We start from the raw sequence: 13,364 nt of genomic DNA on the forward strand, positions 1-13,364 counted from the left end.
TAAGTCCTGCCCTATGGGTGGGACCAGGAGGGGGGTGGTTACACCCACTTCCTTGGCGGGCTTTTCCCCAGCTCAGGGTCTGGAGTGTCCCTGGAACTGGTTCAAGCCGGCCTATGCATAGTGAGCACCGGGGTGCCACTTGCAGTCACCTTCCTCTGAAGCCCTGCCTACCTAGGATACACAAAATCCTGTCTGGGACGGTGCTGGCACCGCCCCTGGCAGGAAACCCTTTGTCCTTATCTCCTGCTCTGGGAGGACTCCCAGCAGCAGGAGGGCAGACTTGTGTCTCGGTGGCAGCATCCATTTTGTGGAGCTGAGGCTCTGTTTGACTTTAACCGGGGTTAGGGGTTACATACATGCCGTGTCCCTCTAGAAGGGTGGAATGCTAACCCCGTCGCCAGAATTGGCGAGGGGTTAGTATTCCAATTCGTATGACACCTTACTCGACATGTTTTGATAAAGCGATACCAGAGTTGGCATATAACCGCGAGGATTATAATGCACTTAAGAGTATATGGTATGCGATATCATGGAAACGGCTAAGGGATAGATCCCGAAAGCCGCAGACAGGCTCAGCTCATGCCAGAGCACCATCTCACACGATTCCAAGCACTCTGCCTTCAGGATTGTTAAGGCCTGCCATAGGAGTGACTGATAGGAGATCTGTGTGTCCATTTTGGGGTTAGATATAGGTATACTATATCTAAAGCAAAGGGTGAGTACACCACCTTGCCCCAGCTGTCGTGCAGCCAGTTGTGTCAGTTTAGTTAGTCAGCCCAGGGGTGGCATAATACATGCTTCAGCCCCTGGGAGACTTCTGGGTACACCTCAGCCCTGGGTACAGGGACTTAGAGAGGGCCCAGTGCCAATTCAGTACCTGAGTACAATTTGGATAGAGAGAACAGCTAGGCTGTGGGTCTGATTAGCAGGCCCACAGCCAGGGAAAGTCGTAAACCAGTGCAGCAAAAAGCAAAAATCTGGGTGATCATAGGATTGCAGACCCTACTCTCCTACAGTCACCAAGAACTAACAGGTCTTTCTGACTCTAGGAGTTCTTGTGCACATCAAAACAAGAGCAGGGGGATTTCCCGGGCTGCTGGAGGCTTGGTTTGTTTAAAGAACGTGTTGTACTTTCTAGGAGTATAGAGGAGTAGCCATGCCGTATTTGGACAGCATGGGCTATTACTAAATATGGATATGATTCTTATGCCTTTATAAGGATATTATTTATTATAGCCATATAAGGGCATACATCAGGAATATCGAATTAGGGTCCTAGGTAGAAACACAACATAACCAGTCATATAGAAATATGTGCAGATGAGCGAATTGAGGCAGCCTATCACGTGTCCTTTTACAATAATATCCCAATAATGCTTGACTGTGCCTTTTATTTCATTAGACATACCCTTAGCACCAGAAGCGCCGGAGATTTAAAGTCTATTGGTTCCATTGCTAAAAGCGAACCACTAAAATATATGTAGTGGTGGCTCTAGGAGTTCTTGTGCAAATCAAAACAAGAGCATGGGGATTTCCCGGGCTGCTGGAGGCTTGGTTTGTTTAAAGAACGCGTTGTACTTTCTAGGAGTATAGAGGAGTAGCCATGCCGTATTTGGACTGCATGGGCTATTACTAAATATGGATATGATTCTTTTGCCTTTATAAGGATATTATTTATTATATAAAAAAACGTGGAGGTCTCCTTATAAATCCAATCAGGGACAAGGAGAGGTACATATAAATGAGAGAGAGGTCCCTGTCTGGCCAGAAATTGGAGAAAAGTGTACAAAATAGGAACTCACAACCCCAATAAAAACATAACCACGTGTTCAACAAATCACAATAATAGGAAAAATAAGATCAAAACAATTAAAATGATGTATAGAGATTGGTACACTTTTCTCGGATTTCTGGCCTGACAGGGACCTCTCTCTCATTTATATTATTTATTATAGCCATATAAGGGCATAAATCAGGAATATCGAATTAGGGTCCTAGATAGAAACACAACACCTACTCCACGAATTAATGTCCATCATTACTAAAAACTAAGCAATATTAAACATAATGATGCATGTGTGTTTTCCAACCCACCCCAAAATACATAAATTGCATTTGAAATGGTATATGGCAAATACACGAAAATGAGTATTGGTACTGTACGCTTTTCAAGCAGTGTTATCATTCAGTTAAATGCATATATTTATCAGCTAAATGAATTGCGAAAATTACACATGAAATGGCTCTGAATACAGAAAAGAAGGTCGAGACCATTCCATCACATATTTATACAAATGCTGTACATGTGCTAGAGGCTGAGGTAAAATATTGTCTCTAGAGTTCCTAAAAATAGAAGCTCTGTTCTCTAAGAATAGTTCTACTTTAAGCAGAGTACTTTGTGCCAAAAAAGGGTAAATATTTTGGAAGTGAAAAACAAATAATTTCGCTCTCAAGGGAAAAAAATAGTTCCAATTGTTTTCAGTAGCTGTGTTTATCAAAACTGAAGGCCGAATTCAGAGTTCAGGGAACGCTGTGTGCCCGTTGTTTTTAAAAAGTTATTCTATTTGTTCCGGGGAGAACATCATTTCAGACAGGCTTGCAAAAAATTGGTCTACAACATCAGGTGAAAGCTTGACCAAGTTCGAAAATGCTGAAATTGTGCATATGTGAGAATGATTGCTATCATCGATGTCAGGATCAGCAATGCTCACAGAAGGTTGTACCTGTTTGGTGCTGTTTTCCTCTCGTACTTCACCGCCACCTAATCGTAGTGGTGAAGTCTCAACGAATGCCGTCATCAGAATAGGTAGCCGCTGGGGACAACACGTTGCATGAGTCGTTACCGGACCTATCAAAGTATCGCTATCCATTGGTACTGCTGATGGTAGTGTAAGACAGACGTCCAACACTCATTCTTCTCTGCATAGCAGACATCGAAGCACAGGTAAGATGCAATCTTGCCAGATTGGTCTGAATGAAAGAAACCAGGTTGCACTCAGATCTCTTAGCCGGGCTAATCCGAAGACTCTAGTGATTTGGTCTCGGTAGCGTATTGCTAAGATGGTTTCTTCCATTGTAGCTGGAGTTCTGTCTGTGGCTTGGCTTGCCATATCGGAGCAGAAGGATCAAAAATAAAATTCCTGCTACGAGTCCCAAAAGAAGAGGCAGGCTGCCGAAAAAGAATGGACAAAATTCGGGAACATGCCCAGAACTGTTTCAAAGGGTGCTAACAGTCCCGAAAAAATTGTCTTAAATGCATGTGAGATGCCACTGGTATCAGACATGTTTAAGATTTGACCTAACATTTCTACGAAATGTATGGGGCAATTTGTTGATAATAGGGAATGTATCTCTGCTGCTGTCCTTGCAACTTGCAGATCATACGTCTCTTTGGACGAGGTTAAAGGCACAGTTGTCTGTAAAAGAATGGACTTCATTCTGCTTAAAGTATCAATTCGAATAGAAGAGATATTCAAAGAAGGCCATATTGCCGCCTCCATGTCTGGATTGCTGTTTGGATACAATACTTGCATACAGCAAGTGACCATGGAACTAACGTTCACGAGATAGGCTTTTCCTGGCACCATGCCACAACAGCTTTGGTCACTTATTAGAACATAACTGCCATTGGAAAGTTGTCTGAAAAATGGCTCTATCTGTGTTGCAGGAGTGCCGTGCAGGTGACATGAAAGGTTATTTGAAGACCCTTCGCAGACTCCATGCAAGTTATTACCTTGACACAGAAGTGTACCGCTTAGTGATTTTTTACAATTGTTACCACTAAGAAATACCTCTTTTTTCCCTTCACTATAACATTTGTGTGTATAAGGTAAATTCTATGTTGACTTGATGTATCCTTTACCCAACCTTTCATACAGGCCTGCTGGTATATATTTTTGGCAATACTTAAACTGGAAAGTTGTTATTGGGATTATAATCGTCCCATGTATTATCCATTCAATGACAGGTCTCTCTGACATTGTCAATGGTCATCTCCATGTTTTTCAATGCTCAGAATTGTATAGTCTGCTCCTTTTTGTGCCAAACTGATTTGTTTATCAGTAAGGTTAAAGATAGAAAATAATGACGTTACGTTGATTAAACGCCATGGCACGTAGCCTGAACGCAGATTTTGCAACGTCCAGCCAAGCTGTACAATAGAACGTAATTGGGACTGACCATGTTGTAACATTAGTAAGTCCTGCTCTATTATATCAATAGCAGATGATACAATGCTGTCCAGTGAATATATTCTGGAGGACAGAGTCATTAACCCATTGTCCACTACAGAAAGTGATTTTTCCAAATGAATTCGATCAATTTCTCGTATTTTTTCAGCTGTTTTAATTTGTGTTACTTTCCAAGCTTCGTTGTAAGCAGCGTATATACCGGCGTATATGAAACGTTTTTGGCGCTGTTTGCGAGGTCCCAGTATGAAATCTCGCAAGTCAGCACCGTCTTTAAGTAAAGTCAAGTGTTGCTTAATTTCAGCCAGTGTGGATTTCTGTAGCCATTCAAGGCAGAGTTTCCCTACACTGTATGTTGTAACTATCCCTGGATGTTGTCTCTGGGAGTATCTAGGGTCTGGCCTGGTCTGTTTAAACCCCTATGTTTTGTTCATGAATCTATCTTGACAGTTATTTGTGTCTGTGGGCCAGATCAACCATTTTTCCAATCAGGAGGTGTTCTGTTTTGGTGTAAAATATGGGATACGTCTATTTCCACATCTGTAGTGCTATTACTATCAGGCATGGGATTCGGAATAGACTATTTATTTAAATCTTTTATCTTGGCTAAACCAAGACAGGTTGTTTGCTGAATGGTGTCATTCAGGAATATTAATTGTTCTGGGATCATGCAGGCTTTAAATAATGCTTCTAACCCTTGGACCTGCCATTCTTTTGTACCCCAGATGGTTTTTGTTTCAATGTTGTTTTTCCAGAATTCAAAACCAAATGTAGTAATTTTTTCATAACATGTTTCAGAATAAATCAATTTAGTATTTGTCAACATTGTTTTCATTCCTGTCTTATTTGACATTCTAAAATAAAATGTTTCTGCAGCACTTGTGTTAAAACCTGAGAAGTATGAGAATTTCTCATAAAATGTTTTCGAGCTGCCTTTAGGCGGTGTTGCACAATGTTCCCATTGATTATAATTTAAAACATTTCTAGGTTGAGCAGATTTATGCAAATAGTGATGACCAAAATGATTATAACAATATAACTCTCCATAATTTGATGAACCCTGTAAATCATGTTCTGTGAATTTAGCTGACATTACTAAATCTGACATCATATTATTAATATTATCAAAGTCCCAATCATCAGAAAAAGTACTTGGTTTTACAAAGTCACTTAATGAAGACCTTAAATTGGTGTGGATATTTCAAGAGCTTGATCGGGCCATAGATTTCATAATCCGTTTTGTACCATGCTACCCCACCGGGTATTGGATTGGCTGTGATGTTCACTGGTGACAGTTCTCTTTTTGTGATGTGAGAGGATGTGTGAGGCTTTAGGACCAAGTTGATGTTCTGACTTGCTGTGTCCATTGCACTATATGTTCCATCAATGAATTTTCCCAAACATAAAACTATGATGAGCCAAAGCAGGAGGAAAAGTACACCTAACACAATCCAAAATTCAATCCATGGAGAAATCAGATAGGTTTCTTTGAGTTGATGAAAGAGTTCACTTACTTTGTCTTTGAAAGTTTTTGTTGCTGGCGTTTCTTCATGCTCGCTTGGATCTTCAGAAAAGTCATCGAAATTGATGAAGTAGCCAGATGCAGTTCTGTCATTTGTTGGAAGTGCTTCCGAATTTTCATTTGCTTTTGGATTTTTCTTTGTTTCACTAGAATAGTCTGAGGCTACATCGTTGTAGACTGGTGTTTCTTGACGAACTGTTGCAATTTGGGTTTCAAGAGGCACAAGTTCCATGTCTTTGTTGCATAGTCCTTTTTTATTCACTGCAGGTTTATCAAAAGTGATTAGTCTTTCAGTTTGAACCTCTTGGATTGTAGCAAGATTTGGTCTTCTGCTATTTCTTGGGAGTCCACTGGGCCTACTACTTATTATTGGCCACATGATTATGGTTTTACCAGGTCGATGGATATAACTCGGTTCTCCTTTGTACCAGCAAGGGGCGGTAGTACAACTGATCTTGTTCCGCTGACAGCTAAGACAGGTACTGCTCTTCTGTAAGAAGGCCCAAATTCCTTCTTCACCGCGATCTTTTCTCTGACCAGATCCCCAATCTTTGGAATCCAGACAGGTCTTGCTGGGACAGGTGGTTTTTCTTCAGTGGCCATTGGCTTTAGCTTTAGATTACTCAGACTTCTTCTTGTTTCATTTAAGTCCTGTAAAACAGCCAAACGGTCTTTGATATCAAAGGCTTTTTCTTCTACCACTGAAGTGTGACTATCTAAGTCCTGGATATGCATTCTAGTACCAAACAATAGTTCGTAGGGAGTGAGACCTTTTAGAGAATTTCTTGGCAGATTGTTAAGACTACGTTGGACACTTGTTAAATGTTTGACCCACCCATCACCCGAACCTAATACCCTCGCCGTTATAGATTGCTTTATGTCACGGTTTTTTCTTTCCACTACCGCATTTTCCTCAGGATGGAATGGAAAAGAGTACCGCAATGCAATGCTCATGCTGGTCATGGCCTCTTTGTAAGCCCTAGAGCTAAACGCAGGACCCTGGTCAGAATGTAGCATGCCAATTGCGTATATGCCGATAAAGACTCGCAAATCTTTTATAACAGTTCTGGCGTCAGCCGATTGCTGGTGTCTGCATTTTAAGTGAATCTAGTCTTAATATTTATGGGATCGCGTTTCTCCTGCTGGATTTTTGCATATAGCTAGCCTGATGCTTTCTAATAAAGTGGTCCTGGCAATACTCCGGTCGGTTCATGACTGCGATCTCTGTTGCAGTCTCGACAATCCTTTGCAAATTTGTAATGTTGCAAGTTCATCCCCGGCCACCAGTATTCTGATTGTAATTCTTTTAGAGATTTCACTATCTCTTGGTGCCTTAGACCCAATCCCATATGTGCGTCTGTTATTAATAAGACTCTCCGGTTTGTGTTTGGAATTACTCTATCCCCCACTCCAGGGATTTGAGCAAAAGGAACGGAGTTTGCATCAATTAGGTATGTATAACTGAGTGGATAGTTCAGAGGTAATGCTGCATAGTCGCCTTTTAATGAAGCTTTCACCGCTAGCATAGTTTCTCCGTCTATGTGTTTTTTAGAACGCTTTTTTGTGGCTACGGAAGCCGGTAGGACCGCTTCCGCTGTGGCTCTGTTAGCCAATTAATTCCCTGCAACGTGAACGCCATCACGTTGATGACTCAGTGTATGTATCACGTGAGTCTTTTGTAGTTCTTTCTGCAAAAGAACTACTTGTTCCCAAAGCTTTTTATGCTTGATTGTGGCACCTGTGTCATCTTTGTAACCGTTTTGAATCCAAGTCTGCATATCATTATTGTAAGATTTAACTCTGAAATGCGAATCGCACACTATTAGTGTGGGGAATTCGCGATCTGCATTTTCAAGCGCCATCTTTAAAGATCTTATTTCAGCTCGCTGAGTTGAACAGTTTCTGAGTGATTCAGTTTTGGTGACTATTGGTCTGAATTTACCAAAGCGCCAGCGACCTTTAACAATCACGCACGCTGCGTTGTAGGATTTTTCCTCTACATCGTAGTGTTGTGCGAATCTATCCATGTAGATTACACATGTGTACTGTTCGAGAGGCAGAATTTCGATTGACAGAGGATATTCTTCTTCATATTCTAGATTGTCTAGTTTTTTCATTTTCGGGTCAAAATAGTATTTCACGTCTTCTGCAGCAAGAGAATTTTCCCATTGTATCCATTTTGGATCTAATGCCACTGCATTCAGATTGCATGGGCTTGTTAATGCCTCAAGGGCTGATTCTGCTGTTAAAACAGTTATTCTTCTGCCTTGGGCTTGAGCTCTTTCTTTTGCTACAGCAGTTTGAACCGCTATTAGAATCTTTTCAGTAGAACTGAATTTTATTTCAGCATGTGTGTACAAATGTGATTTGTAAGCTGTTGGTACCGTTTCTCCCTCAGAGGTTAGGTACGTGAATCCGCATCTTCCTGGGATGACTCGGATTACAAGGTTGCGTATGTTTTCGCGAGTTTGCAATTTAGTTTTAGCTAACATGTCTGTTTGCAATGATCTTAGAATTTCTGTGTGTTTCTGAGTCCAATTTATTGGTTTGAAATCAGGTTTTATTAATTCATAGAGAGGTTTAACTCTTTCTGCATAATTTAGAATGTATGTTCTTCCGAAATTCAGGAAACCTAATATTGATTGTAAGTTCTTCAGCGTTTTAGGTGCTTGGAGTACAGCACACTTCTCTAAGAAGTTGTCTGCTAGGCTTTTGCCTTCACTTGATAATTCATATCCTAAAAATAGGACAGTTAGATGGGCAATTCGTGACTTTTTAAAGTTGAATTTGTAACCCTCCGCTGCAAACCCAAGTATTATGGTGTTCACTCTTTTCAAGTGTGTCTCCAGGTCATCATCTGTGAGATAGATGTCATCGACATAAGATAATGCCTCATCATCATATATTTGTAGTAACTCTGTTACTCTTGCTGAGAATAATCCTGGGCTATTCTTGAATCCCTGTGGGAGTCGACAGAAGTGTTTTTTGCGACCCCATTATTGAGTAAGCGGTCAAATACCTGCTTTCAGGTGCAATGTTTTGACAAAAGAATCCATTTGAGATGTCTAATGTCGTTTTATATTTTTTGCGCACGATGTTATTCATTAGTGCTGCTCTGTGTGAGTTTTGTACTGCAAATGTTTTGCAGCATGAGTTCAGGTGCCTGTAGTCCAAAATTAGACGATATGAATCGTCTGGCTTAGAGACAGGAAAAAAAGGATTGTTCATTTGTGAGGTGCATGTTTCAATCACCCCCTGATATTCAAGTTGATCTAAGATCTCCCTGACTTGTTTTTTTAGCTTCTTGTTTAACTGGGTACTGCCTTTGTGCAGTGGGTTGATTTTTTAACTGGATTTTATGGTGAGGAGAATCCTCATCCCATCCTACATGATTTTTATATAATGCAGGAGCTTGGGCCACTGCCCATTTTCTTGCATATATGGATTTTTTATGAGTTGAAATATGATTTAAGAAGGCAGGCATAATCATTTCTTCGCCATGAGGGCACTCCCTGACAAACTCTGGTGGCCAGTCTTTCTCAGCTAACAGGATGTCATAGCCTTTTGAAAGGTTATCCCAAAAGAGACCCCTTACTCTCCTAGTCTTGTCCCCCTCTATACGTAATGTTATTTCGTATAATTTATGGGGTTTGCTAACTCTGGTGTCCGCAGTTTCCACTTGAATGTATTCATTCGTGTCCACTGTCTCCAGAAGATTCATCAGGATCTTGCGAGCTATTGTTACTTCTGCTGCGCTGTCTAGCATTCTCTGGGCCCACTCTCCGTTTTTCAGTTGTGTCCTCAGTATCCTCGGCATGTTTTAGTATTTTAATACTAGCTACCTTCTTTCTTGGAAATTGTAATTTTTTACTTAGATGAGAAGGTTCCTTGTCTTTGGACTTGACGTGCTCTTCCTTGTGTTCTGACCGTCCTCTTCTTTCCGATTTCTGTGAGGAAGTCTGAAAAGATCGAGAGGGACGTGTATCAATATCTTGATATCTATCAGGTTTTCTCAATTTATCCCTATCTCTAAGATTGTATCTTTTCTCAGAGGGCTCCCTCTGGGGAGACTTGCCACCTCGTTCTGGTGATCTATCTCTCCGTTGAGGAGACCTTCCTCTGGACTGGAATCGTTTTTCTCTGGGAGTGGATTGTTTATTTCCATCCCAACTCTTTTTTGGAGTGTTCAGATTATTTTTAATAAATGTTTTTTCAGGATTTTCAAGTAGTTGGGGTTTTACTGGTTTCCCACCCAAACTATCTCTACCTAGTTCTTCATAGGATTTTTCTATGATTCTGGCAAGTTCAAAAGGTTGTTCTGCTGTATCTGTTTCTTTCAATTTCTGGTGGATCGCCACAGATGCTGCTTCTCCCTTTATGTTGGCTAATAATATAGCTGAGACCTGCTTGAAGTCTTTCAGTAATTTCATACCCAGAGTTAAAGCAGGTTCTGGACCGTATTCATTTTGAATCTGTCTTAATACGTCTGTTATAACCGCCATGGACGGAACACCATGTGTTTTTGTGTATATAGAAGCAAAGACTGTGCCCCAAGTGTCACAGTCCTCCACATGTGGTGCGATCCCCATTGGAAGACAGATAGTCAGAATTCTGTGTTTCTCAGTAGGCGTAGTATCAGGAAATACTGCCTCTATTTGAGTGATTTTTTGTGCTTACCAGAATGGAATTTGTTCCCGTTTTGCGGGTATTTTGCCAATGGCTAATTGTATATTTTGTGGTGTGATTTTATTTGTGTCCCCTGGTGAGGGGTGGTCTGTGGAATGTTTATTGCTGGTTGGACTGTTGAAGTCCGCATTACATATTGGACTAATTGTCTATGTATTTTAATTAGCAATTTTAGCTGAGCTAAAAGTTCCTGGTCTGACATTGTTTCAATGTCTGGATGTGGTGTGTAGCTGGCTAGAACCGACCACGTGGCTCCTGGTCTACCTAGTGGACCGAGCCTGCTGATGTGATTTTGATGTTTTAGGGCGCCATTAAACCAGAGCAGTTGCTCTTGGTAAGTTAGTGGGATTTCAACATCCTCGAAAGGAGCGTATTCATCCGGAGGTTCCCCTATTTTGTAATAGTGGAATTCGTGTGTCACAGCGTGTGCTGCTGGAAAATGTATCCATGAATAGAATACCTCTGTCTGCCGATATTCATGGGCCTCTACCACGAATATGACTGTACCACCTCGTGATGATACTCCATTTTCTATAAGTTTTTTAGTTATAGTTCTTCTTACATTTACCGGAATGATTATAGCATTCGGGTCTTCATCTTGGAGACTTGTGTCATCCACTAGGAGTTGAGCTGCTATTCTAGCTCTCTCCCTTTCATCGTCACTTTCCGTCATTTTTACTAACAGAAAGTTTTTGTTGCAGATCAAGTTTCAAGGGAAACAAAGATTAGGTGCACAATATTTTGGAACACTGTATCCTTCAAGGTTGACTAAACCAAAAACTAATACATAGGAATCTCTTCCTACTAAGTTCCGGCGGATTTGAACCTTTTACCCACTCCAGACGTCTTTTGGAGTTTTTACGGGAAAAAGGGGTCTGTGTGAAAAAGCATGACTGAGTTACTCTAATGTCTTGCGTTAGATTATCGCCTTACCAAACGTTGGTGCCTATATTCCCAATAGGCTCTGCGCATTGGAATAATATAAACAGCAGTGTAGACGTAGGACTGAGGTCGACTAGGTCTCTACTGACTATATTAGACTTAATTAGTTTTGCCAGCTAGCTCAGAGGTCACTAGAAACTTTCTCGAATGTTCAGGAAAGAGTTAACTCTCCTGATTTAGACAAGAAGGGATTAGCTTCTGACAACCATATAACATGACAACTTTGCTCCCTCAGAATAAAGAGTGTATCTCTAGAGTCGTGTGAAAACAATAGACAATTATTTCACTCGGTCAATCGTGCGTACTTAGTTTCACCAGAGTGCAGAGAAATAGAGAGGCGGGCATTTTCAATAAACGGTGTTATTTATTGAGCAGTCTTCTTTCTCATGCAAGAGAAATGAATTGCCACAATTGCAATACTTATCATAAAGTAAAGTGCGTACAGTAAAATGAGTATTATGACATAATACTGTAAAAGCATTGATATGGTTTCTTAGCCATATGATACTTTAAAATGGATAAAATATATACATACATAAATACATTGACTAACTTACTCAACTGGTGCTTCTAATCTACGCCTACCCCGGTGTACCTGACCTAAGCCTAATACGTGGGAAGGAGCAAGTAAGTTGCAGTTTAAGTTAAGTTGGGTTTTTGCCAAGGATCTGGATCAAGAATTCTCTTAAGGGTTTAGTCAGCTCCGTACCTTGGTTCTTAGAATGAAGGAGGTCTTGTATCTCTCTCTCAGGACTCGATATCCCAGCAACCCGCAAGGGTGGCTGGAAACACCGGAGCTGGATTTTCTCGGCTGGAGAAAAAGACAGCGTCTTCCTCAGTGGGGAGGGGCGGCTTCCTTCGGCTCCTCGCATCAGCTGGGCTTCCGGGCAAGTAGATAGCCGCTCTGCTCCAAACCACCGTGTGTTTGCTTAAGGCAACGTTGGTATATTTATACCTGAAAGGTGCCGGGTTTGACGTAAGGTTGGACATAAGACGTCACCAAGAACTAACAGTTCTTTTTGACTCTAGGAGTTCTTGTGCACATCAAAACAAGAGCAGGGGGATTTCCCGGGCTGCTGGAGGCTTGGTTTGTTTAAAGAACGTGTTGTACTTTCTAGGAGTCTAGAGGAGTAGCCATGCTGTATTTGGACAGCATGGGCTATTACTAAATATGGATATGATTCTTATGCCTTTATAAGGATATTATTTATTATAGCCATATAAGGGCATAAATCAGGAATATCGAATTAGGGTCCTAGATAGAAACACAACATAACCAGTCATATAGAAATATGTGGAGATGAGCGAATTGAGGCAGCCTATCACGTGTCCTTTTACAATAATATCCCAATAATGCTTGACTGTGCCTTTTATTTCATTAGACATACCCTTAGCACCAGAAGCGCCGGAGATTTAAAGTCTATTGGTTCCATTGCTAAAAGCGAACCACTAAAATATATGTAGTGGTGGCATTGGTGATGTTTTCCCACCCAGTGAATTTCCCACCATTGTAGATGTGCTGTTGGCATGAGTTTGTTTAATTGGCAGGCATTCCCTAAACAAAATGTAACCCTCCCAGTGCTTGCAGATAAGGGCATAAGGAGAGAAAGAGATGAAAGGAGCTGGAGAGAGACAGTAGATAGGCTTTTTTCCTGAGTCCTGGACCCCAAGCAGCCACTGACCAGAATCAATGGTGGATGCTGTTGCTCGCCATTTGTGTCACATGGTCAAGGATGTCATTGGATAACAAACTAACTCTTGGCCCTTCAAAGGGACCAAGGCAATCTCAGGAGGTGAGAGAGGAAACAGATACTGTCACAACTAATCATAGTAAACAAAGTTAATGTCCGCAGATCTATGTTTATTAAAGAGATGAGGGGCCTAGTTTGTAGGAGGGTGGTGTGGCATGAACCCCGGAAAATGCACTCGCAACATAGTACAAATTAACATCCAAGCCAACAAAGTGTCCTGTAAAATCACAATGTGAAGTGGGCCATCCTGAGCTAACATCACAGAGCTGTCTGAAA

This window comes from Lissotriton helveticus, chromosome 5_1, assembly GCF_964261635.1.
Source record: "Lissotriton helveticus chromosome 5_1, aLisHel1.1, whole genome shotgun sequence".
Classification (NCBI taxonomy): domain Eukaryota; kingdom Metazoa; phylum Chordata; class Amphibia; order Caudata; family Salamandridae; genus Lissotriton; species Lissotriton helveticus.